At 34.2% G+C, this 7,083-nt stretch overlaps 1 annotated feature.

The window, feature by feature from the left end:
* Positions 1-7,083: part of a mobile genetic element that runs on past both edges of the window.

Raw genomic sequence — 7,083 nt, forward strand, 5'->3', positions numbered from 1 at the left:
CACATGACGACTATGTTGTTGACTTCAAATTGCATATGCTGGATAGATTGTAATTGTCCAACAACACTTCATGTTGAACGAAAGTCTTAACAAACCCATTGTTCGGAAAGCCAATGCAACATGTCAGAGCTGTAAACATTCTTTTCGAGAAAAGGTTTGTTGGAACCAATTCCAGATGACAAGCTGACAGAAACTTTGTACCAAAAGACGAAACAAACTTTTCACTGTTTAGCAAGACCAAAAGTTGTTCCAGACAAAGTTCTAGTACAAAAAAGTACACAATTCCACAAGGAGTTGGATTGTTCGGAAACCAACCTGAACCAGAAGAACTTCCAATGAGGTTGCAAGAAACTTCCAAGATGCTATAAACAAAACTTCCATTGAGACATCCAATTGACGTAAATTGTATTGGAGAGCATCTGAGTTAGGTCAGAAGGTTTTATATGAAACAGGTTGCTTCGACGATGTTTTGAGATAACAGGAGAAGTTTCTCAGAAGATAAGAGACTCACTTGAATTCCCACAAAACTGGACCAATTGGTTGCGACAAGTTCGACTCAAGACGAAAAGAGTATACTATGTCGACCTTAACCGCTCGCTACATGAGGTTTTGTCCAATATATTCCGACTGGAATTCCAAACGAATGGTGAGTTCCCGGAAGGAAACTATACAGTTGGAAAAGTCATACAACAACTGTATGATATTAGGAAAGCTTCAAACCCCAAACTGCAATGACACTCCATTGCTTATGATTCGACATGGGGAGAGTTCCATTAAGAAACCTACAAGGATGAGAGTAAACATTAGTGAGAAGCGTCGACAACTTGTCCCGCTTGGAGAAAGGTTTCTCCTTTTGTTTTGAAACGTAATTCACTCAAGGTCAACACGTGGCTTAGTAACCACATTAAAACTATTGTCGAACATCTGGCTTTACCCTAGTTCGCAAAAGCAGATCCTTTGACAAAACAACAAATTTCTTCTCCGAAGTCAAATCCAAAGTGAAAGGTTTACTTTATGAGAACTTGACCCAGCTCATGGACGAACGAAGAAGGATACAACAAAGCTCATTGGAAAATGGGATAATGGTCAGTGAAAAGATGGGTCTGTATTTAGCTAGATAAGGTTATTTCTGAAGTTCATGTCCTCGATCAAGCGTAAAGTATTGGGGCATTACTTGAAGACGGCACAGAAAAATAAACATTGCATGAAGTAAAAATTTATTTTTAAAAAAGTGACATTTTTATTTTGTATTTGAGTACGCTGAGTTTGTTGAGAAGACCGTTGGGAAACTGTTTGTTAGATGAGAAATATGAAATAGCATACCAAAAAATAAAACAATATATATTTTACATATATTAAATCTTCAGTTGAAAAACAAAGAACAAAAAGTAGCAGATACAAAACCGTTAGACTATATCTTTACAAATGCTGGTAGACTATTTCAGATGAAAGAATTTCATCCGAGCATACAGGTTGACTATCCAATCGTTGGTTCCAAAGTCCTTCAGATGCAAAGGCAATAGGATTAGAAGGTTTTGTTTTCAAATAGAACTAACGCATTTATGTTCGCAGTATATTTCATGGGCAGTATAAATTCTGGTCATCTAATAGACAAAAATTTGACGAAGAGAATCTTTACAGTTCGTTCAGACGAAAGTCTTGAGAAAAACTCTAAATGACTTTCAGAACTCAAATGAAACAAATATATTGGGAATTTCAAGAAATACGACTCTTTACAAATGAACAACTATCTGAAACTAGAAATATGACAAGATGAACTCCACCGTTTCATTTCAAAAAAGATGAAATAACCTCCTCAAGAGATACAGAGTTTTATTTTGGAAAGTAGACAAACGTTCTGGCACACATCTTCGGTTACTAAACCAGAACACGAACCATTACCACCAGATGGTCCATTTAAATTTATACTTCCACCCAGCAAGAATTTGACAGTTTATAGAAACAGTTTGACCCTCAACCAATTTATGTGTCATGCAAGTTTTCAGTTTCAAGCAACAATAGTTTTCTATGTATTGGTAAGGACTTTTATGACTTTGCCTTCTAAATTCTACGAACCACCCTAGTAACAGTTTCTCTGACTTTCAAGTTGGTTCACAACAAATGGTGTACAACATATTATTCCATTGTTACTATGACTTTTATCTCGAATTGTCTTTCATATATAATACGAAAAGTGCTGAAAAAGTATTGAATGTGAAGATATTAGAAAATAACATTTTCTAACACGTTTCTACCCTCTGAATTTTCAATGACTTCTCGTAAATGTCTTTGTCAAGACTTCTTCGTAAATGTTTTGTTCATAACTTCATCGTAAATGTTTTTGTCAAGACTTCTTCGTAAATGTTTTGTCAAGACTCTCTTCGTAAAATTTTGTCAAAACATGAACGTACATGCTTTTGTCATGATTTCATCGTACATGCTTTGTCAAACATGAACGTACATGCTTTTCATGATTTCAATTCGTAAATGCTTTGTCAAACATGAAACGTATATCTATTATAAAGCAACAAGTTTTGTCAAAAGACTTCAATCGTACATGTTTTGTCAAAAAAATTCTCGAATGTTTTGTCGAAACTTCTTCGTAAATGTTTTTCGAAACTTCTTCGCTACAGTTTGGTCAAGACTTTCTCGTTAAATGTTTGTCAAACATGAACGTACTGCTTTTCATGATTTCATCGTACATGCTTTGTTCAGACTTCTTCGTAAGTTTGGTCAAACATGAACGTTACATGTTTTGCAAGACTTCTTCATCGCTAATGAGCGTAAATGTTTTGTGAAGAATATAGCAACCGTCGGAATACAGACGGTTGGTTTTTATACAAAATTCATGCAGGAAATTTTGAGTTTTGGTTGAAAAGAATACGGTGGAAGCCAAAAGTGGTCGACCATCAACAAACAAGCGATTTTATGAGCTTACTAAGGTGTTAATGAATGAATTCAAAGGTATTTACATACATCCTGACCTCGTTCATTTTGTGCTGAATTCAGCAAAAATAAAGTTTAGGTGAAGAAGTGAGATCTCACCTGTTTTTTCACCTCTTTTTTCACCTCTTGAATTTTCAATGAATTATCCCGAAATAAAAAAATAAAAGTTTAGTTTTATTTTTTTTATTTTTTTTATTTTGTATAAAAAAAAAAAAATGTCAACAATCGGCACAACAACACTTCAAACAACTACAGCTCATCCAAACTCGATTAGTCATGGAATCCAACATCTATGTTAGTAGAGATGAAAAGCTTTCATTCCCCTCTTCATATACTTTCGAAAACAGAAATCCAGAAGATTAAAGCAAAACTTTTAACATGTATAAGACTGTAGTCGAAAGATGAACAAAAATGAACAGTATCTTATGAAAATGCAGGACATTATTGACCATTTACCCAAATTGCCTGAAAATACACACAAACAAACTACAACTATTCCTGAATTCGATGAAATACGAAAGTCAAAGCAGACTGACTCAGTAAGAACATAAAAAGAAGTTCATTCGTAAGGTAAACTATGAGAGTTTCTAGATTTCATTGCAACCCATCAGGTTAGGACAAAGAATTGACGACATGTATTATAAGACATGTTCGTGACATCATATCAAATCTGAAAGAATTTAAGACCTACACAACCTTTGTTTCGTTAGTTGCTGAATGGTGTACTGGCAAGATAAGAGATCAAGATAGAAGAAGGTAAGGTATGGACACAACACGATAAAACCAGCAACTTTTGAGTAAGAAAAACCATTACGCCTAAACAGGTAAGGTTCAATATAACGCAAAAAATGACACCCGCAATGTTCAAAATGTAAAGCCAGCAATGAGGAGATATAACTACTCCGTCAAAGAGATAGAAAGAATGAGAAAACGACTATCCAAAAAGAAAAGCAGAGAAACCAGCAGAAAATAAAATTGACATGTTAGAATTTCTGAACAAAAACTATCCAACAGCAGAAGATTTCCTCTGTCTGACGTCAAAGAAGTATAAAGAAACTTTCGGCATTGTTAAAACATTCGATTACTAAAAGAAGAAATAGAGGCTACAAAAATCGTTAGGATTTCAAATATAACATCCGTACACATCATGTAAAACGCTTGTGAAAAAAGAGGTAAAAACAGGTGAGATCGCACCACTTCACCTAAACTTTATTTTTGCTGAAATGACCAAAATTCATGAGTTTTCCCGAAATAAAAAATAAGTTAGTTATTTTTATTATTTTTTTTTTGATTGTCTAAAGAACAAGAAATGTCAAAACAATGAGTTGAAACAGTTAAAAAGATAGACAAACACCAAAGTGTTAAAATAGAATAATATAAATAATAAGATTATAATATATGTCAGAATTTTATACTCAACCATCTGGAAAACAACAAACCATTGCTTTGGCGAATTGCCTATCTACTCCAGAAAACATTTGAAGCAACATATCCCTGGCTTATCGATAATCAGCGTAGAATCATCCTATGGAACTGCAGCAATATCTATCGACAAAAGCTCTATACCAATAGTTTTTGTTATGGTTAGACCCAGTTTTGGATATAACTTTCATAACATATGGTTCATTCGATACGGAACGTTGCAGTGAAGGCTTACTTACATCGTCAGAAACGAAGGACTTCAATACAAAGAATATAAGATAGGAAGAACAATAAATATAACTCAAAGATATGACAGTACAGTCAATATAGTCAAAGTTGTGTTGCTAATGATATGAGAAGCTGCTGAAACAGAACTACTTGAAATTTGAGAAAATGTATGGTGCTCCCATAAAAGTATAAAGAAACGTTTGAAGTAGATGAGATAGATAAAGCTATAAAATTATTTGACGAAGTTGCTGAAAAATACATGTAAAGCGTTTATTTTTGGTCTTTGTTAAAGTCAGAAAATAAAGTAGTGTCATTTTTTTTGTATTTTTTGTATAAAAGACTATGATTTCAGGATTCTTTGACGAAGTGTCAACCTTCACTTCGTCAAAAAATAACAAGTTATCTAATGAAAAAGTGTCATTTTTGTATTTTTTTGTAAAAAGATATATTTCAGGATTTTTTTGACGAAGTGTCAACCTTCACTTCGTGTTTCATAATGTAAATAACGTTTACCATGTAAAAACGCTCTGGAAAAAAGAGGGTGAAAAAACAGGTGAAAAAACAGGTTAGATCTAACATTCTAACATAAACATTATTTTTGCTGAATTCAGCAACAAAAATCTGAGTAAAATGGCATAAGATTGCTACCCTCGAAAAACCGAGGGTAGAGATTCCGTACGAAAACAGTGAAGAAACAGCGAGTACGTTAAGAAAACGCTAGTTCGCCAAAACTCTATGAAAATCATGAAGCACAGCGAGACCGACTTCTTCGGGTCGCCAAAACTCTATGAATCATGAATCCTTAAGATAGAAAAAATAAAGTATTTTAATTTATTTATTTTTTTATTTTGTATGTAAAGACAGATATGTCAAAACATCAGAGAACACAACAACTGCTATCGTTCATGAAGCCATAAATGAAGAATATGAGTACATACAGTTTACACAAACATTCGTCTCATTTCGTCGGTCAAAAGACGATATGTACCAAATGCAAAGTATTTACGGCTTGTTGCTCCAGAACATAAACACGCAGACGACTGGTTCAAAAACCAAAGCACACAAGAACTTTGAGTGAAAATTCTCTTTAGACCGACTTTTTTCGGCCATGCATAAAACACATGAAAATCGTAAAAATTTGCCAATAAATTTAAGAGGATATTATGTACATAGACTTTAGTAAAATGCAGTGCAATGTGGGCTTCTCCCCGATCGCATGCATGTTTACAGATTCTTGACGAAATTCATAGAAAGAACGTAAGAGATGGAAAAGAAACTTCAAGCAAAAGATGAAAGTCATTGAAGCAAAAGAAACAACATCAGAAAAAATAACCACTTCGGTACCAAAAGATAAGGAAAAGAACTATAAGTATATGACTTTATCTAGAGATGGAAAATGAAGAAGATAAAAGATATGGTTATGTTGCATTAGTCAGAAGAAACAACAAAAGCTTTTACGACCTTGCTAAGATTTACAAATCTGACAGAAATTGGTTCTATCGCGAAAACTTACCGATTTCAAATGACCCCAAATGAAGGTACACAATAGTCAAGATACGTTACCTCAAACACACTATGATATGAAAGGTTGTACAATACTTACCTTCAAGAAGATTTGCCCATTGGTAAAGGAAAAAACAACAGAGTATTTTGACAACTTCAAACAATAGAGTAATGAACCATTTATTTTTCAAGCTTGACTTCAGATGGTCAGGTAGCTCTATAAAGTAAATTGCTTGTCAAATCCTTCTGGCATTCCGAGTCCTTCCTTCCGACAGAAAAAGTTTTTCCTTCCAACAGAAAAAAATTCTTCCGCAGGAAAAAATAATGACACATAAATCCGACAGGAAAAAATTTCCAGTTGTACGTCCGTAAACCATTCAAATTTTCGAAAATTGAGAACTTTTTGGTTCGAAACTTCAGGAAAAGTTTTTCCTCTCCAACAGGAAAAATTTTTTTCCAACAGGAAAAGTTTTTCCTTCCAACAGGACACAAACGAATGTCTCACGTCCCTCTTCCTGAATGCCTTCCAAGCCAGAAGAACCGACAGCCCCAGCACCACAACAGACTTACTAAGACTAAACACTTACATTTTCAAAGCTTGACTTTTTAACAATTTGAACTTGTTCGCGTAGATATGAATTCTGAAAGAAAGTATGAGGGTCTTGTATGACTTCTTATACTTCTCCCATAGTTTCATGGCTGTCAAACTTACCTGCCATCGACTCTTTCATAACTTACATGAAATCGGCTTCGGACAATCCGGTGGAAACTAGTACAATGACAGTTAAGTATTCTATTTAACATCCTTACTTAAACTCTCTTGCCTGTCTGTACACAAATGACAACTGAGATGTTAAAGTGTCTGTAGTCTTCTTAAGAATTCGACACATATCTTTTCTCTATTCTTTAACAAAGAATGAGAGGCAAATCATCTAAGATAAGAAAACGATCTCTATGAGAAGGTATGTCCTCCAATCGTAAGAT

This window comes from Trichomonas vaginalis, chromosome V (genome assembly GCF_026262505.1).
Source record: "Trichomonas vaginalis G3 chromosome V, whole genome shotgun sequence".
NCBI classification, from domain to species: Eukaryota; Parabasalia; order Trichomonadida; family Trichomonadidae; genus Trichomonas; species Trichomonas vaginalis.